Source organism: Coccinella septempunctata, chromosome X (assembly GCF_907165205.1).
Source record: "Coccinella septempunctata chromosome X, icCocSept1.1, whole genome shotgun sequence".
NCBI classification, from domain to species: Eukaryota; Metazoa; Arthropoda; class Insecta; order Coleoptera; family Coccinellidae; genus Coccinella; species Coccinella septempunctata.
Window position 1 is genome coordinate 6,056,236 of NC_058198.1, and position 26,540 is coordinate 6,082,775.

A 26,540-nucleotide genomic window follows, 5' to 3' on the forward strand; every position below is an offset into this window, starting at 1 on the left:
AGCCATGAACTGTTATAGGAGTCTGCAGAGAAAGTGAGGTTTGGTTCAGTCTTTGCGTGACAGGTGGCGTATCGTGATGAGAATATCTCAAAGCGACGTCCCAAGATCGCATAAGACCACCATCCTCCGAACGAGAGATTCAGTGCTATACTATACTGACGAGGGAAAATAATCCCGAAACCGGTCTACAGTTGCACTTGAATTTTTCGACTTCTCTGGGATTTCCAATGATAGATAGTTCATGACTTCATGACAAACTCACATTATTGGAACGACAATTCCTTCGGAATTGTTGTTTCCATTAATGTTTCAAAATAACTGTTGTTTCACAACGTGCAATTCAGAATATTTTGATTTCGATCTCTTCATTCCTTCTCTAAATACAGATGGTATTTGAGACTCTCGCACTAGAAGGTAGAACTGGTCAGAATGAAGCGTTTCACCAAAAATCACCTAAACAAAACTTTCAAATGGATAAAGTTGAAAAAAAAATTGAAAATGATTACTGAAATAGATCCTAATACGACCCTAGACCGTTTGTTAGCTGAATTATAGCAAAGCAGTGGAAAAAACTTATCTCCTGATTCGACCATATGGTTTCGTTTAGGATATTGGCTCGTTCGATATTTACGTAGTAATAACGGAAACTGAGGATTGCCGATTTATTCTCATTATTTTTTAGTAACTAAAACGATTTTATGAAATGGCTCATTTCGACACCAACTGACAGAAGAGATTTTGGACATAAGTGTAAAAAATAGAATAATACTTCAAAATCTCACCAATAAAATTCGTCTAAATTTTAACGAATTTTTTCACCATGGGCATCACAATCTTCTTGTTCGAACATTCCAACAATCGTCGTAAAAATGGGATGAAATGGGGAAACATCATAGCACTTTTTCAACATAACTATCATAAGCACTTTGAAAAAACTGCCTCGACTTTCAAAATTTTTTTTCACTCTAAATTGCACGATATAACAATCATGATTCTCTCAAAAGTGACCTGATGCATCTAATCCGATGAACTTGGAACTGAACCATTCATTGTCCAGCCATAAATTTGTGTTCTGTTTCGTTTTTGCCATGCCACAGTCATATTTCACAGTCCCGTACTTGAAATTCAATGAAATTTTTTCGAACCTTTAGGGGTTTAGGGATTTTATGACACTTTAACTTTTATGAGTACTGCGTTGGATTTAAATACCTCCTAGTGTTGATGTGCAATAAAATAAATAAATAATAAATGAATGAACTGTGCTGACTTCTATCCATTCTAGTAGGGGTACTACAAAATATGACGAATGTGAGTGGGGTTTTTGACAAATATTTCACGACGGCAAAAGAGAATAAAAAATATAAGTACAACCTAACTACATCCAGTAGCGTCGTTCTTGTAAATCTAAGTAGGTAATGCCAAAAGAGAATAACGTTCTATTGATTTCAACGGAGCATATAAAAAAGATCCGGAGTAGATAAATTCAAAACCCGAAAGGGTTCACAAACGTATTGATTTTGCGGAATACAATTCTCTTCTGATAAATGGAAGATTTATGGGGAACAGTCTACGCTGTATAGAGATTGCAGCATCCTGGATAACCGTGTCATGGACCTATTATTTTGCATTATCACGAATTTAAAATATATCTACGCGATACATTTTGGAATTCCAATAGCCCTTCAATACGGGTTTCCATGGGGAAAGCTCATTTTTCGTTTTTATTTATTAGGGCTGTCCGAATTTTCGTGAATTATGTGCCGGCGCAGAGTCAGGTTTTTCAATAGAACCGGATAGTTTCGCTCCAGTGTGAAAGTGTTCACTATTCACGGTTACCTAGACAAATGATTAATTCTCACATAGTTCTGGCTCTGGGATTCTTATTCGGCTTTTCAATCTGGTGTCCGAATTCTGCCAAAAATTTGCGGAATACAATTCTCAACAATAAAAAGGGAGCACTGCCTTTCATAATTTTTTTTCAACAAAAAACGACGGCAACTGAATTTCGACCATAGTTCAAATCAGTCGTCTTTTCGGCAAATTTGTACGATTTGAGTTCATTTTCCCAATACCATGCCAAACAAATCGAGCGAAAAATGAATTAATTTTTGGAACGTGTGAGTGCTGGACGCAGTGGAACATTTTGTTTTGTCATGGGACATTTCTTCGTCGATTTCATCATTTAACAGACAACAATCAAAACGTATATTTCTACCGCATATCCCAATATCCATCACACCGTCATGAGTATCAGCTCAATCAATTTTTAGCGGCCATAATTGAAACAGCCGAAGTTCCATTGGCGCGTTTTGATTAGAACGAAAATAGGTTCATCGATTTATTCTGAAGTGTACCGCTGTACCATTCAACTTTCACGAGATATTTCATCATTATCCGATCACTTTTCACGTTGACATGATATTCCGGAGACCATCTCGAAATGAAAGGTCAGCTTATTTATTATTCATTGCAAAAATTGAACTCCTTACAGAATGGAAATGTCCGGAGCCAGACAGGATGAGAATAATTTAAGGCTTTATTCTTCCGAACCACTCTTTTGGAGATTAGGTTAATCTTTGTTTTTCCACCCCGTCTAAAAATAACTATGGAGGTAGCGTTCGAAAATAGCACGTATTTCCTAATCTTAAAATTTTTGTCTCGGTTCTCTGATTCAAGAGGAATGATAAAGAAAGCCAAATGAATTAACTATTCTATCGATATAATTTGTAGTTACCACAATGAGTGTCCCCGCTAAAACACGCCACCCCATTAATGAGTTTTCAACTCGTCATGTAACTGTTTACTGATAATTTCCAGGTAGAAATCGATATTTCCTATTCGTGGAATTTTAAATTAACACTTAAGCCGGAAAATGACCAAATAATGAATTAGAGCGTGATATTTTATGAACATCGCACAAGGTTACTTTCATATTTTGTCAGAATCTTTCTTCTTGGCATTTTGGCTCTTAATCAAAATATGAAAATACAATGGTACGATTTCTAGGTAACAGGATTTCTCACTATTTATGGAAAATGTTCTCGAAATTCTACAAATATAACCAGAAACCATTTCTGATAATTGGTTCAACCATTCCAAGCACAAGCCACTTACAGACACAGCAAACATATCTTTAAATTATTGTTTTATGAAGCGTTTCACCAAAAATCACCTATACAAAACTTTCAAAATGACAAAGTTGAAAAAAAAAATTGAAAATGATTACTGAAATAGATCCTAATACGACCCTAGACCGTTTTTAGCTGAATAATCGCAAAACAGTGGAAAAAAACTCCTGATTCGACCATGTGGTTTCGTTTAGAATATTGGCACGTTCGATATTCACGTGGTAATGAAAATGGAAACTTAGGATTGCCGAATTGTTGTCATTATTTTTAGTAACTTACAAGATTTTATGTAATGGCTCATTTCTATACCAACTGAGGGAAGAGACTTAGGACACAAGTTTGAAAAATTGAATAATACTTCAAAATCTCACCAATAATATTCGTCTAAATTATTCATGAATTTGTTCACAATGGGCATCACAATCTTCTTGTTCGAACATTCCAACAATCCTCGTAAAAATGGGATGAAATGGGGAAACATCATAGCACTTTTTCAACATAAATAACATAAGCAATTTCAAGAAACTGCCTCGAATTTATACATTTTTTTTTCACCCTAAATTGCTCGATACAAAAATTATAATTCTCTCAAAAGTGACCTGATGCATCTAATCCTTTGAACTTGGTACTGAACCATTCATTGTCCAGCCATATGTTTATATTTTGTTTCGTTTTTGCGATGCCGAGTCACCTTCCACAGTCCTGTACTAGAAATTCAATGAAATTTTGTCGAACTTCTAGGGGGACAACTTTTGGTTAAACGACTCATTTTGATGAGTTCTACCTTCTGTCAAAAAAAAAGCCTCACCTTTGAAAACACCCTGTATAATCTGAAGAAGCTTTTAAAGCATGTTCCATTCTTTTCTCAGATCGATCTGATTGACAATAGTTCAGAAGTGTAGAAAAACGGAATAAGGATATAAATATTTAGTTCGTGCATTCCCACAATAAAAGACTTATTGTCAATACGGCTTGCATTGTACAACTCTAGAATGTTCCCGCCTAGACCCTTTACAAATTCAACGAGTATATCACGTCAACTGCAAAATTGCTCTGATAAAATATAATATCATCGCTGTGATGCAATTTTCTCTGTCATTTTCTTCGACTGCTCTACAAAGGGACCATCCTCTGACTACAACGCTCACCCGAGTATTATGTGGCATTCAGCTGCGATGAATGGCCTCTCTACTGTTGAAATTTCAAAGTCAAATGCAGTAGGAGGATTAGGTCTGTGTTTTCGGAACCCGCCATTCACGGTTTCTAAACGAATTATTCCTCTTCATTTTCGATGTGCGATTTGATGCGATCGATCTCGAACTCGAATCGCATTATCCTCTTTCAACCCTTAGCCTCATCAGGCCAGGATACAGTATGAATAATGAAACACGCCAACTAATTAACCACAAATATATACGTTCCGAGGTCTATTCCAAATGGATCCCCTCAATTCCAGAAGAATTTGGGCATGAAAATGCTCATACCTCAGACACGGACCGAATTTATATACTCTTATCGTCCGCAATGGTCCTTTTAGGATTCTATTTTTGTCACGCTAGTTTTGAGATCTCAAAAACAAATTTAAAATCCCCCAGACCGCAGTCTAGAAGTATGATTCAATTAAGAAATTGAGAACTACTCATTTCGGCAGTGAAAAACTGAAGAAAAACAAAAAAAAACGACGTTTTCGAAAGGGACAACATCAAATTATCGAAACTGAAAGAACATTTTGTATACTGCTTAAATGAAAATTGTCAATTAGTAGAATACTTTCGATTTGGAAAAATTTTAAATCTCAGCCAACGAAAAAACCCTTCACTTTGAAGAAAGGATTCCCATCAGAAAAAAAAGGATCGACTCTCTCCCTCTGATATGATCACAATCTAAGAAGAACCCATTTCCAAATTTCATGGCCAAAATATCTCAGAGTTCGTGATGTTGCACTATTTCTGTTTTCAATGGTACAATTCAACCGAAAATAGTGAAACTGCAGGAAAACAATTCAGTTATGATATCATCGGGCTTTAACTAGCATATAAAACCAAAAATATTTCCACCAAATTATGGTTTCCATTCCATATGGAACTTCCGATGCACCACATTATCATTGATTCGATCGTTCAATTAATTCTTATCATACACACAATATTTTAACACTAAATATATGGGGATATTACGAAATTTGAATGTTTTTCGGCCGCTATTATATACTTCTATCTATTCGTTCATCAAATGAAAATTGTAAACAATAAATTAGTACGGTAATGTGGTTTTCGATGAATGCAGATATCTAAAATTGACTGTCGAATTCATTGTTTGTGATAGGAAGTATTAGATGAATTTTTGATAATATACTAACATTATGAGTTTCGAATTTTACCCTCAATTTTCTTCAGATATTGGTGGAAAGTCGTAGATGCTTCTTGGTCTAAGGGTTGCAAGGTCAAATGATAACAATAGTTTGCATAAAAATCATGAATTAATAACAATTATATGAAAATGATTTTAAAACCATAAAATTCATTGTTCGATTTTAGTAAAAGTCAATTGTATTCAATAACACAAGCTGTGAAAATTGCTCAACAAAATAAATCAAAAAATATTTTTCGGCAAATTGTAATTGGCGTAGGGAGCAAATAAGTCTAATTCGGACCAGAAGAATAAAGTTGATGTTCAAATCTAGGAACCGGTGCTCAAGATACTGGAAAAGAGTAATTATCGAATTCAACCAACTCGGTTTTTTTCATTCATGAATCGATTAAACAGGCGGATAGAAATGGAGAACTGCCTTCCATTTTCATCGCCATCTGAAAGAAGCATTATGTGGACCAGCATTCCGGAACTTTGAGAAACAAGGAATGGCGTGTTTACGAAAAAAAGTTCCATGTTGAAAAGCTTCTTCATCCATCAACTTCGACAGTGAGAGGAATTCAAAATGAAAAAGTAGCTAATGTTGCGGCCATCACTCCGAATATGTCTGCATATAAATGTGAAGGCTGCCATGAAAAAATTTCCGTTATATTTGTCGAAAGGAAATACCCCTTATATTTCATTAATCTATGTCATCTCTTGTACCTTGAAAATTCTTGAATACTAAATATATTGTTCACTCATCTAGATAGATTGTTTCAGCTCGGCGACAGCTCTTGAAACTACATTTCATTTATTGTGCTCGCGACGCTGTGAGCCTACAGGTTTTATTTTTCTTCGAGGAAAAACTTCCTTAAATAACGAGTCAACAGATTGCTTCCAGAGTTACCTTGAATCTTTTTTTTTTACTTTAAAATCGTGGCGTCAGAACTCAGAAGTTTTAGCTATAACATTAGATTTAACTCAGTAAAATCACTGACCCTTGGTGCGCCAAGATTGTTGTCTTTTCCACACATTTGTCAAAAATTATAGTTTCGCAGATCTGGACTACTACCAACTCATGTGGAGGGTCAAGAATTGAATAATTATATCTCCAAACGTATTGTGTTGGTGTTCGTGGACTGTATTAACTTGACGATTATGAAAAACAAAACAACTCTTTTCACTTAAAGGGTAACTTTATTGTTTTTCGAACTGAACGCTTTTTACAATCTGGGCTTGCTCTTTAACATCGAGAGAGTAAGTGAGTGAATGTCTATGTAGTAAATGTAAACACTGACTCGTGATTAAGTTCGTAAATGACTAAGACTAAAGTAAAGGGAAGATTCCTTCCGCGTGGATGTTACATAGCTCTAAGAAAGCAAATGATGCGGTAGATGGCAGGTCCAGCTCATCACGGTAGCGCTGTGGCGCGAACATGCCGCCCCCTTTGCAAAGCCCAAGCTTTCAAATCTCAACGGGAAGAGGACAAATCTTCTGGAAATTCCGTTTTAGAACTCCTGCACTTGTTCGGATTGAGGCACTGCGAGCTACGCCATCTTGACCTTTATGTAATGCTATGACTCGTCCAAGACGCCATTCAGTGGGTGGGGATGGATCGTCCTTGATTACTACCATTTGATTTTCGAGCAATTGACCATGCTCGCTTTTCCACTTTTGTCTGGATTGAAGTTCTACGATATAGTCTCGCTCCCATCTTCTCCAAAAATCCTGACAGATCTTCTGCATTAACTGGAATCTTGAAAGACGGTTCATCTTTGTGTCAGTGACATTTTCTTCTGGTGCAGCTATCAGCGTTCTGCCAATGAGGAAGTGAGCCGGAGTGAGGGAACTGAGGTCATTTGGATCAGGGGAGAGTTGACAAAGAGGTCGAGAATTCAAAATAGCCTCAATCTGACATAAAACAGTACTAAACTCCTCAAAAGTAAGGTGTGTATTGGACAAAACATGTTTCAGGTGTGACTTTACGCATCGCACATTTGATTCCCAAAGACCGCCCATGTGAGGGGAATATGGGGGGATAAACTGCCAATCAATGCCCTCACAAGTAGAGGAAGAAGTCAATTCGTCTTTTTTCTGAGACAAAAACTTGCCTAATTCACGAAAGGCACCTACAAAATTTTTGCCGTTGTCAGAAACTATCTTTTTGGGCTTTCCACGCCTGGAAATAAATCTTCTTAAGGATTGCATAAAAGATTCCGTTGAAAGACTTGAAATTAATTCGAGATGCACAGCCTTTGTAGCAAAGCAGATAAATAATCCAATATAGCACTTTTCCAATTTGCCGCCGCGACCTCTACTTAAACCATGACGTATAATGAAGGGACCTGCGTAGTCGACACCGACGCAGCTAAATGGAGGAGATGGAACGATTCTTTCTCGCGGTAAATTTCCCATCAAGGGCTGAACTGTTTCTCCTCTGTGTCTTGCGCACCGTATGCATTTCCTCACGATTGAGCGCGCCATATTTCTACCGCCGATAGGCCAAAACTCTTCCCTTATAAAGGCTAGCAAGCTATGAGGACCCACGTGTAGGTGGCGAAGATGCTCATAAGAAAACAACAGTTTGGTTAAATGATGTGCGCAATCCAAAACTATAGGATGCTTTTTGTTGAAACTCAGATCGGAATATTCTAATCGGCCGCCGACGCGTATAAGGCCAGCAGAATCGGAAAACGGAGTCAAACTTAACAATTTGCTCTTGCCATTTATTTTTCGATGTTGGGATAGATCAGACACTTCTCTGGGAAAGGATTGAATTTGTGATATTCTCAATAAAATTGTTCGAGCGCGATTCAGCTCTTGTTTAGACAAACATCCGAAAACTCGCTCAGTCTGAAACGTTCTACAGTTTTTGGCAAATCGCAACATGTAAGCAACCGTTCTCAGCAAATGGGTATAACTTGAAAATCTCTCGAAAGGAAATAAGGCTTCCTGACACTCTTTAATAGCGACGCATGTTTGCTGCCTTAGCTCCGGCAAGTTGACAACTGCATAAGTATGATTCGGCCAATTGCCTTTTTCTAGGCACAACCAGGTCGGTCCGCGCCACCAAAGTTGTGATTCCAACAACTCGCTTGGATAGAGCCCTCTCGATACTAAGTCTGCGGGATTGTCGCGCGTAGGTACATAACGCCACTCGCAATTAGCAGTTAAACCCTGAATTTCTGCAACTCTATTGGCGACGAAAACTTTCAACGAACTGGGACTCGCGCTTATCCAAGCAAGAACGATTTGTGAGTCGCTCCATAAAAAACATTCGTCAAACTTGAGTGTCATTGATTTTTTAACTTTGTCCGCTAATCGAGAAAGAACTAGTGCGCCGCATAACTCTAAACATGGCATACTTATTGTTTTAATAGGTGCCACCTTGCTTTTAGCAGTCAACAAATGGACATGTATCCTACCCTCGACGTCGATGCTTCTTACGTACACGCATGCACCGAACGCACGCTCGCTTGCATCGCAATATCCATGCAACTCGATACGTTGAGGGTTGTCGCAAACTACTCGTCGTGATATTGAAATTTTCTCTAAATTCGGCAGATCGTTTAAAAATCTGAACCATCTATCGGCTAGATGTCTGGGCAACGCATCATCCCATCCTAACTTCTCGAGCCATAAACTTTGCATCAGAATTTTGGTGATGATGATTGACGGACTGACTAATCCCAAGGGGTCGAATATTTTAGCATTTACGGATAAAATGAGCCTCTTGGTGCATCTACTTCCGACATCGAGATTCTCTAACGTGTACAATAGCTTATCATTGAGACACGACCAAGTTAATCCTAACGTTTTCGCGTTTTCCCCAGGACCGAACTCTATGATCCCGCAAGGAGAATCCTTGTTATCTATATTAGCTAGAACTTCTGGTTCATTGGAATACCACTTTCTTAATTCAAAGCACCCGCTTAGTAAAACAGATGAAACTTCAGCGCAAATGCTCTGCGCATGCTCAATAGTATCAGCGCCTGTAAGCAAATCGTCTACATAGAAATCTCGGCGAATGATTTCCGCAATGTATGGCTGGCTGTCTTGACACACTTTTGCTAGTTCGAAAAGGCAACGAATTGCTAAGTAACTCGCACATGCCTGACCATAGGTTACCGTGTTTAGCGTATATGATTTCAGCGGCTGGTCGGGACTATCACGCCATAATATTTTTTGAAGGTTTCGCTGATTAGGTTCGATGAGCACTTGTCGGTACATCTTAGCGCAATCTGCTGAAACAACGTACTTGTGCTGTCTAAATCTCAAGATGATTGACAACAAGTCTTCTTGCAAAATTGGACCGATATACTGGATATTGTTAAGAGAGATTCCGTTACTGGTAGGAAATGACGCATTGAAAACTACTCTTAAACGTGTAGTCTTGCTGTTTTCCCGTAAAACTCCGTGATGCGGCATGAAATATTCGCATACATCATCGTTTATCTGCTCTTCAGCTAAACTCATATGATTGAGGTCTATGTACTCCGAGAGGAAATTTGTATAGAGAATTTTAAGCGATTCGTTTTTGCTTAGTTTTCGTTCGGTACTATGGAACAACTTCTGTGCTTGACTACGTGATTCGCCTAAACAGCTAGGATGTTGCTTTAGTGGAAGAGTGACTATGAAACGCCCAGAAGAGTCTCTACGAGTGGTTTGTTCAAAGATTGTTTCGCATTCAATTTCTTCGCGTGACCAAGGCTTGACAACGGAGCACTCTTCGGTTTCCCAAAACTTCGACAGTATTCTACATAACTCTTGATTTGTGCTCAGGTGACATGAAGTGTTGCGAACGTTGTTATCATTACTAACGCGACCGGAGACGATCCAACCAAATACCGTGTCCTGTAATACTGGCTTGTTCCTACCGCACGAAATTTTATTAGGCTTGATGATTTCCCAGAATAACTCTGCTCCGATAAGCATATCGATGGGAGCGGGCTTATTGAATTCGGGATCCGCCAATTGCAGATCACTAGGAATTTTTAACGAACTAACATCAAACCCCCACGCTGGAGTCATACTGGTGATATTAGAAAGAACGAAACAGTTAACACTCGCTTTAAACTTACCATACCGAGAGTTTAGATCTACTACGCATTTCTCTTTGATTTTTGAAATATTGCCTGAGATACCTAGAACGTTTAAGCTTGCGTTGCTTGTTGATATACCCAAACGCTGACGCAAACTATCCGTGATGAAACTTGATTGCGATCCAGAGTCTAACAGTGCACGTACCGAAACGGGCTGATTGGACTCGTCAAAAACTATAACCTTTGCTGTAGACAATAACACTGTGTAATTATTGAGGACGTCTACGCCACTGGCTAAAGAGTTTACGTTATTCGAACTTGAGACGCTTTCTTTGGTAACAGCTGTGTATTCATTTTCAGGATGTAAAAGAGTGTTATGCCAAGCTTTGCATTTTTTACAAGGACCGGACCTACATTTTTTGCTCGAATGATTATTCAGTAGACAAATATTACAGAGATTGGCCTGTTTAACAAACTCTATTCTTTTTTCCAATGACAAACCTAAAAATGATTCACATTTATAAATCGAGTGAGATTCTTTGCAGAAGAAACATGACAAAGCCGTAGAATTATTGGAAACTAGGGATTTGGAACTTTGTCGGAAATCTTTCCTTTTGTTTTCATCTGCCACGTACCTACTGGAACCGCTTTTAAATTCAAGGGTTTCTAATAAATCTGCACGGTTGCGCAAAAAGGTTTGTAAATTTTCTAACGTCGGGTTATCACACGATAAGGAATGCTTTTCCCATTCACTAAGTGTTTTAGCATCTAACTTGCTTGCTGCTAGAAAAATCAATAATGGGTCCCAATTTTTTGTGTTCTGTTCCAATTGTTCTAGTGAGCGCAAATGCTTGGACAGATCATCGACTAATTTACGCAACTTGTAAGAACTTTCCTTTGTTATAGACTCTAAACCGAAGATTAATTTGATATGATTATGAACTAATAATCTAGTATTATTATATCTATCGCATAAAACTTGCCAAGCTACTGTGTAACCTGCACTTGTGAATTCAACTGCTTTGATTACAAGGGCTGCACTTCCCTCTAGGGAGGCTCTAAGGTAATGATACTTCTGAATCGAACTCAGAGACTCATTGCTATGAACTAAAGACTCGAAAGTTTCTCTGAACTCTAACCAATTTTCATATTTTCCCTGGAACTTGGGAAGGGCAATAACTGGCAATTTAACTCCACTCAAAATACTGGTAGGACTACCTGTCTCTGACACTGCGGAATTTCTTGAAGAGATTTGACTGTTGAAGTCCACAATTACTTTACTTGCTAACAGGGACTTGGCAATAGACCGGTAATCGTAATACGTGTCTTCGAAGGTGGCCCTAATTTCATATTCCTTCTGGAGAGCTTCTTCGGAGGCTGCCAATTCTATATGGTTTTGCACCTCCTCGAACTCATCAAATACTATTTTCACGCGATCTAATCTTTCTTCTAGCTGGATCAGGTCGGTTTCACTCAGTTTATCTAGGTCTTTCTTACTATCTACGTGTTTAACAAAATTTGTTAGGGAGCTCTTTAGCGACCCTCGCTTTCTAGTTAACGAATCGGTCATTTTCAACACTACGCCAAGCAGAGCTATAATAATAATTGAGAAACAAAACGACTATTTCGACTATTTTAAAAACTCGACAGGTGAAAAGGGAATAACGAGATCTGGATAAATGGAAAAACAGGAACGGACTCACCAACTATCTCTTGGTGCCGAATGCAATCTGATTTCCAGCTTTTCTCCTCTTTTATTCACTTCTTTTTCACATCCGTTGGCTCGAATGGACCATGTTGGTGTTCGTGGACTGTATTAACTTGACGATTATGAAAAACAAAACAACTCTTTTCACTTAAAGGGTAACTTTATTGTTTTTCGAACTGAACGCTTTTTACAATCTGGGCTTGCTCTTTAACATCGAGAGAGTAAGTGAGTGAATGTCTATGTAGTAAATGTAAACACTGACTCGTGATTAAGTTCGTAAATGACTAAGACTAAAGTAAAGGGAAGATTCCTTCCGCGTGGATGTTACATAGCTCTAAGAAAGCAAATGATGCGGTAGATGGCAGGTCCAGCTCATCACGGTAGCGCTGTGGCGCGAACATATTGTCATAATGGTGCAACCCCTCATCAGTGAAAAAAATCATATAATTGGTGAAATATCCTCAAATCCAAAAAATCTTCCCAAACCACGTTTTCCGAAAAATACATTTTATTCTCTAGTTTGAGTTTCGACTATAGTATAGAACTTAAAACTGTGACCCATTTCCAATGTTATATCCACATCCACGACGTTGAACTAACAGACTGAACAGTGAGGTCCAACTTATGTGAAGACTATATAAAACAAAGAATCTACGTCATCAGCCCCTTTCTCAATGTACATAGGTTTCAATGTTCCCTTGGTAAACATACATCTTTGCATTTATAGGCTTAGTATTATTGTTTACCTAACCCATCTGATACCACGCTTTTGTGCAAATTTTCTGGCATGTTAAGTAATATTAATCATACACGCCGAGTATGGAACTTTCAGGCCTACGTATGAAAGTCAATTATCTGAATGGGCTTCATTATTTTTACGTGTAGGGAGGAATTTAGCGGAGCTTTTGAAATGGTGTGAAGTTTATACTGGAGCAATTTTGTAACGCTATTAGGGTATGAACAAGAGGAATTCTCGGGCACCGTTTGTTGACTAACAGAAAGAGTAATTTGTCGAATAGTTGTACACGTTCAGCTCAGCCTGAAGTTAGAATTGATTATCCTTATGCCTCCTGGTCATTTTTCAACGTGAGCATAACGATGGTAGTACTTGTAATTTGCAAATCAGAAAGTTCAAGCCTCTGATATATTTTTTATGAGTAGGTAACAACACTGTTCTTGTTTTACTTTCCTGGAGCTTTTTAGAAACGAGTTATTTGGTGATACGTTGCCTTTTTTTATGTTGTCTCACCTGAGTGAGAATCATAACAATGGACGAGAAGCCACTAGGATGCCAAAGCAAACACTCAAATTTCAATTCATCATGAGCTTTTTTCCCATTTTTGCTTTGTAATACCATTTCCGTCGAGAATATCAACTGTCCATCTTGATTTATTCAAGATCTCGTAAATGATGCGTAATGAAAAAAACTCTTGAGCTCCATCGAATCAACTCAGTCCATTGGCAACAAAGAAATCTGTTGTTGAAATTAAATTTTCGATAATAAGCTAAATCCAACGTGGCCGAAACGTTTCGCGGATTCGTCGCTCTAGTTATTTCTGCTTTTTGAAGCGTTCCACCTTTTCGGGTAAGCCTCCCTTAATTCGCTTCGTTTATATTATACCGAAATAATGTGGCTTTGAAACTCAATTAAGTGTGCTTTTCTTGTATTCTTTCGTTTCATATTGATGAAACGCCCCGGAGGTTTTCGCGTTTCATCTTGATTTACAGGAACGAGCGGACGTGGAAAAAAAGTTCTCAAAGGACTCAGGTGAACGTGGAAAATATGAAATATTACCCCATCAAGTGTTGTTCTTCATATATATACCCGGAGCTGGAAAAAATTCCTCATAAGGAGTATTTCTAACGACTGGGAGTTGTAAAGGCCGATAATTATTGCACGGTGTATACCAGTAGGTCGAACGAATGGTCTTATGGGATACTCTACATGGGCTCAAAGCTTTAATATGTACCTCGAGAAAATTAAATCTTCCTTCTGCATTGTAGATTTGAGGAATTTCCATTGCACTGCGATTTTATCGTGTCCCCATCAGAGTTGTTCTCTCCATTACGTAGTCTACAGCTGGCCCTCCAGTTCTTCAACTCTAGTATCTGGGATGACTTCGAGGAAGTTACTTCCTCACTCCTACAAGTTCTGATCGAAAGAAATTCTTTGCGTTGACTAGCAATGGTGTTTCGAAGCTTACTCCTCATACAGAATCTGCACTTGTCGTTTTCTGCTTGACCAATTCCCAATAGGTGCATCCTGTATGGAATCCATTGAGGAGGTGTGAGATTTTGTTCCTGACATCCGGATACTTCTCAGATCTCGCACTTTTAAAGTTTCGAAGAAACTTCTTTGGATGATCCAACCCAACCTCAACAACGATCAAACGATCTCTGATAACACCACTCAATCGTAAGGAGCAAATCAGTTCTACACAGCCATAACTCACAAACACCACCTAGAAGTGATGTGAGCCTCCATTATGTACCACCTGTCTCATTGAGAGTCAAGAATTCATCAAACTCTTTTTGCCATTAATGAGAAGAAAGAGGAATAAACAACGCCAGTTGAGTTGGGTTAGTCCATCCAGCATCAACGTAGCCGAGAATGATTCCAGAAATTACTACATCCCAAGTTATGATTACCACGTTCTTGATTTAGGGTTGGGCATAGCTGTTGGGGCGGGATAAACGGCACAAAAAAATTGCCCAGCAAAATAACCGGTGAATTTATTCATATTTGATTTTACGGTACACTACCTTGATATACCGAAAATTAAAATTCATTCCGTCTCAACGCCGAAGAATTCCTATGGCGAACAACAAAAAATTTTATTTCGCTCTTCAAGCCGCGGTCAAATGAATCATTTCAAGAAAATCCTCAACGCTGCCGCAATTTTTTGCTAGTGCAGTATTTACAGAGGCGATTAGGTCTGCTTTATTCGCCAGATAGAATTCAATGTTTCGTTCGTTACGTAAATGAAGGATATCAGGGAAATGCTGAAAAAACGACATTATTTTTAATAGCATCAATATGAATCTGGAAAATACACCAACATGAATTGATGTGGTTTCAGAGATATCATGGAAAATGTAGAGTTCAAAAGATTCTTTCATTCATACTGAACTGCCAATTTATGTTTTACCTACATTTTTTGCTCCCTTTGCAAAAAAATTATACTTTTTGAAGTTAATGTAAAAATTACATTGAGTTTCTGGAGCAAAAACACTAAAAAGAGCTTGAACAGTGGCGAATGATATTTGATAAACTCTAGTTAGGTTTTCCACCGTGTAGACCTTTCAAAATCACTTTAAGTATTTCGATAAAATCATGGCCAAGATGAGAATGAAAGTAGAGGATTTCATTTTCACCCTCTGTATGATGCTATTGTTAGAATGAATCACGTGTAACGTTTTATGAGACTGTATAAAATGAAAATATTATAGCTATGTGTTAGTCTAGATCGTTTAGAGGTAGAAGAGAAAAATTGTGAAAATATAACCTCAATGAAACATCGAGAACGGACATTTATTATTCAGAAATGGGTAAAATGGAAACGATAAGTATAGTTACAAGTTTTCAAGGTTCAAAAGGATTTCAGAAAGCTATTTAAAATATCCTGTGTTCAAGGAGAATTTCTCGAGTTTCGGCAGAGGAATGAGTATATTTGAAGCATACTGTGGCAAATATGTTATGTCTTAGATTATTTTTAGCGAAAGCAGAATTAATATCTTAGTTTTTGTTATGGTAAACCATTGTGTGAAAGAGTCAACAGCTATACGAGTAATTCCGACAGAATCAAAAATTGTAAATATCTCGTATTCGCCTGTGAGCTCATACGAGTATAGGCGAAGATGGCTTTTATTTAATCCCAGGCTCTGCTATACACGAAATTAAATTCTCAGCCAACTAGAATTCCAATTTGCTCCATCTGAGTTTCATGAGCAATGCGATATAACTACTTCTCTTAAACAATATATTAATTATTTAAATTTCCAGATAACGTGGTATTTACTGTTCATAATTGTTTAACCATCACAGTAATACCTCACCTTAGAATAGACATCATAATGGAATATTCAGTATTGTTTGTTCGGCTTTATATTTCGTACATACAGGATGGCGCTTTTGAAAGAGTACACAGAGAATATTGCCAATGGGGAAAAATTAAGGTGATTTTTTATTGCAAGCCGGACATATTTCATCGTAGGTTTGTGCTTGAAAATCATTAATGGCAAAGAGGAACAGAAGCCGTAGGTAGTCTGATTTTCTTGATGAAACAAGAAGTGAAAGGCAAAGTAGTTCAACTTAAAATAAATTGTATTTTGCTTATTCGCTGTAAAAAAGTAATAAAAAAACCATGAAAATTCTATGATGCTGATAGTCTCCACAAAAACGGATAGTATGGCATTTTCTCCCATTCTGATTGCAATTAATTACAATAACTTCCTTCAGTACCGAGTATTTAATCATAATCTAATCAAAATCATTCGCTAACGAATGATATCATCAATGTGCGTAGACAGGTCAATAAATCCATAGTCTATTCAATGTTATGGCTGAGTTAAATTCAAATAATAATACATTTCCCTACCACACTGCGGGGGTTTGAATTGTTTCGATGAAAACGAACAAACATGTTGATTAATTCCGCAGTAAAGGGCAGAGTTTTGGTATTCAGTTCCTACAACGACTGAAGGCCGAATACAGAAAATACCCTATTCACGCAATTTTTAAAATAGGTTACTGAGTTATTAACAAATCATCGTACTATGCTATAGACCCCAGATATTCCAAATTAAATGGATGATTAGTTACTCAAGCACATTTTACATAGAAAGAAGTCCTGATGTGTGAAAAACACTTAAATTAATGAATTTTCTGAGCCTCAAAAAGTGAATCGAGGAAACATCTTGGCAGAAACCTCATGAAAGTCGTGATAAAAATAAGGTTTTGTAGACAGTATCAAAAATAAACCCCTGCTCTCTTCTAGGTGCTCGAGCAGCAAATGTAGTTGGAATAAAAATGCGCACAATGGCACAATTTCACAATACCCTGGAGGAGATAGTCTGGTAGATCTAAAATACATTCACCTAGAGATTAGAATGAAATCAAAACAACTTCTAGAAGGCTTAATTTTTCCTCAAGAAATAACCTTGCATGTTTAGCGATCAATATCAAAAAGTTCGTTGTCAATGAAAGTCGTACCTACTACTATGTGAAAATTGAAGGCCTAATACAACATTCTTCTAATCTTAGCTTGTCAGACATATTTTGAATTGATAAAACCGAAATAAATTCCTTGTACATAAATATACTAGGAAGCTTTATGAGCAGCCTTGTACATTATACAGGAAACAAAACGACCAATCTGACAGCATTTGTGAGGGGGCAAAAATTGAATTTGTCCGGTTTAAACGAACAAACAAGCATGGCGGAATCGGAAAGAATAATGTTCAATAGAGCGACACTGTCGATATCACTCAACGTATCTCCCCATTCCGTGAAATGAGACCATCCCCAATAAATGAAAAAATCTATTGACATTTCCGGATATCATTTCCACTGAGAGTAATGCTGTCCATATTTTATGATAAACTACCCGTTTTAAAACATATATTTAATTGAAATATAGCCGACCATTTGGCTGACCATGTTGCATCGAAAATAACGTTCCGAAGGTATTTGGACAGTCCATTCAATTTTTAATTGGTATGCTGAAACTACCGGATTTTTATCTGAAATCTTTAATTAGGTTTTTTCATTGAAAAAATGTGTTGATTCCAACAATATTTCTCGATGCCACAAGACGTTCTGTTGTTTTTGGATTAATTTGAATCTGACTGGTCATTTAATCATGAGATAGTTTTTATTAAATAAATCTCTGCGAATTGCGAGGTGCTGAAAAATGTTTTAGCGATTCTACTAAAGTATCACTTATTGCTTGAAAACAACATTCCGATCGAAATGGCACAACAGTTTCGTCAAATCCGGGAATTATTCGTTGATATTTATGTATGAGCAAATAGAAGAGTGCTTATCAATGTTTTCGATGGAGTTTTCCAATATTCGTGGATAATATGGAAATTCACTCTCACTGTAGATAGAATTATCATCAAGGGATCAATTATTGCCGAAAAATAACATTTTGATCGAAATCCCTGCAATGAAATTTGAGGAAGTACCCGTTATTATTCATAATTAACTATGTGAGCTTGTAGACAGAAAAATTCACATTAGAAATGATCATTATCGAATTGAATGTGTCTTCTTATTTAGATCAAAAAAATTAGGATAAATTCTGAAACAAAAATTCAAGAGAATGAGATTTTAATTTCCGAACTCATATAGTCTTGCATTGACTGAGAATGAGTTTTTGAGAAATATAACATTTCGGAAAATACAAGTATATGCCTTAGCGTTTTCTCGTGAGGTGCGTGTACGATTACACCCACTTATCTCAATAAAGAGAAAATAACAACAGAACATACCCAAACAAAGAGATCATCTTCAACAATTGGCATGGAAAAAACGAACGAAATCCGGATAGAACAAATCTTCACGTATCACGGAATATCTGCCTTTAAGCCTTCCTATATCCTGTTTGTTCCCCTCGTCCTACACTACAATAGGGAGAAATAAGTATACAGTCGATTCCGATACTGAGAGGAAGAAAATTCGAGGCCCCATTTTCGCATAGGTGTGCCCCGGAAACTGGGCAGTCATGAAGGGAAAACGGCGTGAAAATCGAGGATGCAATCATACTTTTGTAATATTAATCAGATTGCTGGGCCGGGACGAAAGAGAAGGGGATATATCGAATTTCGTCAGTTTTTTCCCTCTTTCATTATTCACCGGTCTCGGAGGACAGAATACACATAGTTTATATTTCATGGAACCCTATTATGGTGCAATTGAATTGTTCCCAGCCCTTCCTGCAGGAATTCGATTCCGCCATTTTCTGTTTGACTTTTGAGATCTGAAAGGAGGAGGACATACATGTTTGATGAGAGGAATTGATTTCATCTACGTAGTTTTATCGGACGTACCCCATTTAGAAGTGACACTGAACTTCAGAGACCAGTGTGCAGCAATACTGAACATTTGATTCAAGTGCAAAAAGTGAGGTTTCTTTCGAATATCCACTGAAATTTTTGAGAAGTATATTTACTTCTATTTAGCATAATTTCCTCAAGGATCAGGAGTCAGTGGTCACCCATTCAGGTATTGAACTAGTTCATCACTGCTGAGCTCGCCGAATAAAAATTCCTCGATATTTCTGAAAATACAGATCTGATCTGGTCGAACAAAAATACCTACTTGGCACTATATGAGGTTTTACAGATTCGTACAGAATCTGCGCATCATCTAGAGAATAGTTTCTGAGATGCAGATTTTTTCAATTTTCTGGTGAAAGTCTGCACAAGTTTCGATTATATTTGACAGATCCTTTACGAACGTTAAAAATAATTGAAAACAACTCCGAAACCATCGCCAAGGATCGGCACATTCCGAACCTCAATTCTGAAATTGTATGATAATTCTGTTTCAAAAGAATTATTTTCCCTCCCTCTCCAACACTTCTGATGTCACTGAGTGTACTTCTCAGCATAAAATAGGAACATTCCAATATGTAATGAAATTCTTCTCAAGATTTCTCCCTCTCTGATTCAGTTTCCAAGAGGTCCACCACAAAATTATGAATTTCCATAAACATTCACTTTATTCATTTACAATGTGATGCTCTCCAATTACAGAAATCCAATTTGTGTAATGAAAATCTCGTTCGCTTTCTTGGGGTCAAGAATGGAAATCCACTATCTTAATGGGGATCTACATAGCAGAAGTCATACCAAAGGGAATAAATATGCCCAGTTTCAGCAAAATTATGATATAACATTTCCTGGGAACATCTTTTGTAATTCTGCCTCCAACAAAAATTTTCATCCTCAGAAAAAATCAAGAGGGGTCTCTTGCTCTTAATCAAACAATTGAACTGCCTCTTTTCAGATTCGAAATATGAGAATACTATGTAAATAAGCGCTTCGTATTTACTGATCAACACAAACCGGTTTACCATTTGATAAATGCAGATATGTTTCCTAATACGAGCTTTACATTGCCAACCCTGATTAAATCCAAACTCTTTCATCAAAAAATTACCTCGAATAAAAAATGTTCGAATTAAATAACTTTCAAAAAGTTTTTTTACTAAATATTTGAAGATGAAGAACATCTTAGCTCACATAACCACCGAAAAAATAGTTCTACGAATATTCAATATCCCAAATAGAAATCTGATCAATATTCTTAGCCCATTTTCAACATTCCTTCATGAGGCACTTGAGATATTGAATGTTTATTTTGTATTTCATCCTTGGATTCCGATTGTATTGAATTTTTTATGATTTCCTGTATAAAAGAGGTTTAGGTATTGAGCCTTTTAGTTAAGATAAAATTGGCATTTGGACCCTTAAACTCAGAAACCTTCAATTATATAGTGTCGGTTGATTCGAACATTTCGTGTACATTAAAATATTTTAAATATTCTCGTAACGTACGAATTGAAAGGCAGAAATATGAAAATGTTTACTATATTGGATATAGATGAGACTAAGCAGCAACCAGAGTGAGCTAGCGCCAACTCATCCACACTGATGATCCCATTCACAAAAATTTTCCAACCAATTAGACCCGAATTATCCGCTCGAACTCCGAGGAACTTATGAAAAAACGTCTGGAATAGGATACTTTTCTGTGTAGTCAATTTCCGAGGGAAACAGTGATTATCTGAAGCAAGTCTCTAGAGAATATGGGAGATATAATTGATGAAGCTACCGGGAACCTTATAGTTTCGAATTCATTGGAGGATTTTATAATCGGCGATTTCTCTATTCACTCTCATCTCCAACAGGACTACATCAACTCGACAAAATGAATTAGGCAGTAACGAGTAGATACCATGGTAAAAATGGGAATAATAACAGAAGATGTCCAAATATGTTATATGACTGAAACACCAAGGAATTTATCTATCAGATCCTTTCGTCTCTCAATTTTTTTGTGTAAACGAAATGAACCACTTCGATAAACTTCTCTTCCACCAAAGCAGACGTTTTTTCTTCTGGAAGCACTTTATTTACGAGTACAGCCGTCTCTCCTGCTCCATGCTGATTTTTGAGAATTTTTCTCCAGCAAGAATCACATCCGGAGAAAAATTAATGTATGGAAGGCACATCGAAGTGCTTGTGAGAAAGCAGAGGCAATCTTCGTATGCGATTGTTTCGTTACCCTTTTAACGAACCCCCATATGAGCCGGCGCGATATATATGCGTTGGAATTTGTCCCCATATAGTATATTCCATCACTCATTTCGTATAGGTTAACCCCATTTCACGGCCTGTTGACACGGAAACCAACTTCCGGAGCAGCGACTCTGGATTTGAATAATTCTTATATATCCCTGAGGAATTAACATAAGAGAGTGGACATGTGTTGGGAGAAAAAGTGAGGGGTATATCAAGACAGCATTCCATATTGAAATGAGTTTCCTCTAGGAAACTCCATCCCTATTCCAATACACACGAAGTGGTATGAAATCAAGTTCAAATTACATAGTCAGATTACTTACAATTTCATGTTCTGTGGTTTTTCAAACATTCTGTGGAGTAAGCACAGGATTTGAATCAACAATTTTCAGCAAAATATGAGTGCGTCGTTCAGAAATTTTTCTCTATATTTCGAGCCAGCCTAAATAAAGAAGGACAATTTGTAGTCTGGCATGATTTTTGGGAAAAAACGAAGAAGCACAGGACATAGACACAATTGTTTGAAATGAGAAGATCATTTTGTCCATAAATCAATGAAGATACTTTTTTGGTATCAACTTCTCGACGATTTTTTTACTGACCCCATCTTTTTAGGGATTTTTCGAAGGTTAACTTTCGATACTCGTATCTCCCAGAAAAATAGTCGAAGATCTAAATGTAATACATATTCTAAAAAAGCAACTGTTCTAGTAATAAATCTCGAAATTTCATTGAGCTCGTTTGCAGTGGCTGTTGATGGGAGCGATGTTGGGGTGGGGGCATAATTTTATATTTGAAATTCTGTAAGGTGTTTGTTGATATAAAATAAATAGGTATATCTTTATAATTGTGATATATGCTGGATATTTGAAAGAAAACTACTCAAGCTCGTTCATATTTGAACAGATAAATGAAATCAGACGTTTCAATAACTCAGCCAGCTTTTACAGTGTCTTTGACAAGAAATCGACTTCAACAACCTAATCTACATTCAAATCGACAGATTCCACTGACGATTCTATGCGGTTTATTATTGCGATCATCTGGATTTCTGAGGCTTTTCATCGCGATGATAACAATGCAAAGAAAATCGCAATATCGATACATATGCATCATCCATTCGTGCGAAAGCAAATTAGCTCCGCTAAAAATGGAATCCTATCAAAGTGGCGCCCTATATTGACATGAGTTTCCACCCGGAAATCCCAATCTGCATACGAACACCGCGTGTTGTTGAGATAAATGAGAATTGGTGGAAGGAGGAACTTCATAGTGCTCCTTTTCCGAACAACATGTTCCGTTTTAATCGGAAAAAGAAGCGCGTACGTCCCGCGTCACTCTAATCTGGATAAAAAGGCATATCACCAATGGCGAAATATATCACAGGGCCCCGGAAGAACGTGACAATTCCAGGTTATATAACGTCAAAGAAAAGAAAAGGGATCCATTACATCCTCTGTTTCCAGGGACATTACAAAAGTCCGTTATCATAATCAAATATCTAAGCTACGGAATGGCGAAGAATTGGCAGCCTACAATAAATGGGGGAGCGAACAAATTTCGAGATAGCATTGTGAATTTTTTCCGATATTTATCTGTATGAACACGGACAAGAGCTGCGGAAGTCTGCAAGGAGCCACGATAGCTTTATCGTAATAAATAATGGTTTCTCTTTTTTTCCAACCCTGAAACTATACTTCTTGACGCAAACATGAGGCACTACATCCTACACGGTTTTCCTTTCAAAATCGATGACAAAATAACAACTGCAGTTGATGATTTCACATCAAAACTATAATAGATGTCGAGCTGCTATTTCATCGGTGATTCTAGGGATAGAAATATCGAAAAAACTTGTTGTTTTGCTCTTCAATTGGCTCAGGTCTTTCACCCTGATACATCTTCATAAAATCATTTTTTAATTTTGCTTGAAGTGGGGGTCGACAATACTTAAGTGAAAACCGAAAAATTTGTGTTTGATTTTGATGAAATAGTAATACAATTGTTGGGTTTTTGGTTTTACTCAGGCGTGTAGTGTGTGGTACAGTGGTTTCCAAAAGGGTTCCTTTTTCTCATCGAGTTTTCATTAAATATTATTTTCTCTATTCACTGGATGGTTAAATGGTTAATTATGTGCTAGCACGTGTCGTTTGGGGCAGTGGGAGATACAGTTTCAGGAGTTATCTTTCCCAATAACACTGAAAAGCCTGTCATACAGGACGATGCATGCAGACCGATATCAATCTGCATAAAACTACACTCGAAAATCCGAGGAATCACAGGAAACTATCAGTTGTTATTCGTACATTTCCATATTCGAACAACAGTAAATCAAACGGGATTCCTGAAATCAGTATTAATTTCTATCGACTTCAAATTTGTATCAACATTGTATTTTGGAAAGTTGAAACTGCTTTCTCTCCTAGATGATCACTAGACGTAATACAACACGACTGGTCCAATTAACCTCGGCGAGTATAAACCTAAACAAACAGAATTATATAAAATCAACTGTTGAACTCGTGCTTTTCGAAACTTCTACGAACTACAGTTGAAATTATATTAATCCAAACTTTCATGGGGGGAATTCAATAATCAAAAATAGAAGTGTTTTGTGGATTCAGCGAATGAACTTTGGAGCAATCGAATAGTTTTACGAGAGGAATGTTCGTAAAACATCGGAAACTGTACAACTCCCATGAATTTGACATCTCCAACTGAATTTGAATAGCACCAACTCCAATCAACCATGAATTGAAGACACCAGATCAAAAACACACGTGTGATGGATTATCTACTGAATTCCAGTCATTTAACGGTGTGGAATTATGAAAAAACTATATCTTCGTATGTAGAAATCACATATTCTACACCAGATGCAGAATTTACATCAACATGCATCGAATATCAGTGTGTAAAGATACGGGCTAGCAAGGAGATGTTTTTCGTCGAGGAGAAAAGGCCAGTAAAAACGAATTCTCAACCATTCATCGATATGCCGATTCGCTCCGTGAGAATGCTTGAAAAAACACACAATTCGCAAAAAAAGAAAAATTTCGACAGATCTTTCCTTTAAGATTCCCAAATTCGTCAATTCCTTTAATGTTTATCAAAGAATAAAACACAACGTAAATGAAAACCATCGAACTGAAATTTGGACAATTTATCCTGTATCATGAGAGATTATTTTTGAACTCATAACTGGATACATAGTTGATCGTCTCCCTTTGACATCTGTGTTCTTCATTTGGTTAAGGGTCATATTATGCTATATCACCTCCAGAGTTCCTAATTGGATAAACACAAAGGAAATTATCGTCAATTCGAAACCACCATCATGAGAAGGTCGATAGTTCTAATATCATTGCATTGTTGCAATTTAGTATCAAAGTGTTCAACTGGCACTGTGGGACAAACCACAAAAGCGGTTTGAGCGTTTCCCTACTTTCCTTTTGGAATGCAATCTCTTCTATGCGACGAATATTTCAGTGCTGCACACTATCTCTAGTAGAACAGGATCAGATTCCATTTATCCTTACGGATTTAATTGCCTACGACAGTGGATCCTCGAAAAAATTTCTTACTTGTGGAACCACAAAACCCCTCTGTTCTTTGACTTATTGTATTGAGGATATGGTTGAAATTATTCATCGAAAAGAAATAATTTAAATTCGCCTCCAGTAAAAGGTTGGATTTCCGAAATAGTTTCTGTTTTTTGGATTTGGAAGGACTCATGAGATTATGATTAGATTAATGGAAAAAAAAACAGTATCGGAAGTATGTTTGATATCACTCTCTAGACTCGAAGGAGAATTCTTATGCCAATTGAAAAGAAGAGAATTGAGTTTAAGTTGTAAGATTCCAAATTGGATCCCATTGAAAAAATAGGTTTCTGTCCTACTCTGATTTTAGAATGTATCTTTCGGAGTTATTCTAATGAATTACTGTGTAACATACTTTAACACTCTACCGGGACTGAACACGAAACTCGAGTCAATAATAAAAAGAAAATTTCATGTGTTGTTCATGAATTCCGTCAGGTAAGGAAAAAAAAATTACCTTCTTACATGTAGTTCGATTGAGTATCGGACATCGTGTAGTTTCCCATTCATATTAAAATTTATGTGATTATTTATTTCGCTTACCAAATACTGAAGATTTTTCCTTAGAGTTTTCCAAAGGAAGATTGAATTTAAAGGAAGATATCTGTTCTAGAGAATATGTAGTTTCAAATGTTTACAGAATTTGCAGAAGATTTTCAAATATTATCCAGTCACTACTTGAATCCATTCTGTTTTTTAACATAATCAAGAATTAATAATCTTATTATTCTCCCTTTGATTTATACACAAATCACTCATGGTCAATTTATTCCGCATTATTCAATAAAAACACAGTTAAATTATTTCTAAGATAACAAGAGGAATTCCAACAATAAGCCATTCCCATACTGAATTTTTGAATCTCCTAAAATATTCATCAAAAAGAAATGGGTGGATTTCATTTGGCTATTTCAAGAAACATCTCCTGATAGGCTGGGAGATAGTAGGTATGTTCTCGTAAAATTAGTATTTAAAAAAAACTTGTATAAGTGTCTCACCGTTGACAGAAATAACCAGTTTTATATTCAGATACCATGCACATAAGCAATATGTTCAAGCAAGCAACTATTGAATTTTCATACCCTACCTGAAAACCATTTAGAATTAGAGTTCTGGATCAGTCCCCTCTTGACTAAACTCACTTATGAAGACCAATTATCTATGTGTACAGTGAATGAATTTATGAAAGTGCATATCAGAAGTAAACCGCAAAAATTCTTTGTTTTCTTCAACGACGCATCCGAAAGTTCTAAATTTGGCCACCGACAATTTATCAAAGCGACAAAAATTTATTCAGAGTTGAACGATCAACTCGTGTAATTACAGCGCGGATCGACACATCAAAAGAACCGTGAAATTCGATCATGGATCAGTGCATTCTCCTCATTTTTCATTA

The 26,540-nt window shown here is 37.0% G+C and overlaps 1 protein-coding gene across 3 annotated transcripts in view; it reads right to left on the reverse strand.

The window, feature by feature from the left end:
* LOC123322236 (hemicentin-2-like) overlaps positions 1-26,540 on the reverse strand; it is a 297,343-nt gene that overhangs the window by 136,740 nt on the left and 134,063 nt on the right. The gene's annotated exons all lie outside the window — the stretch shown is intronic.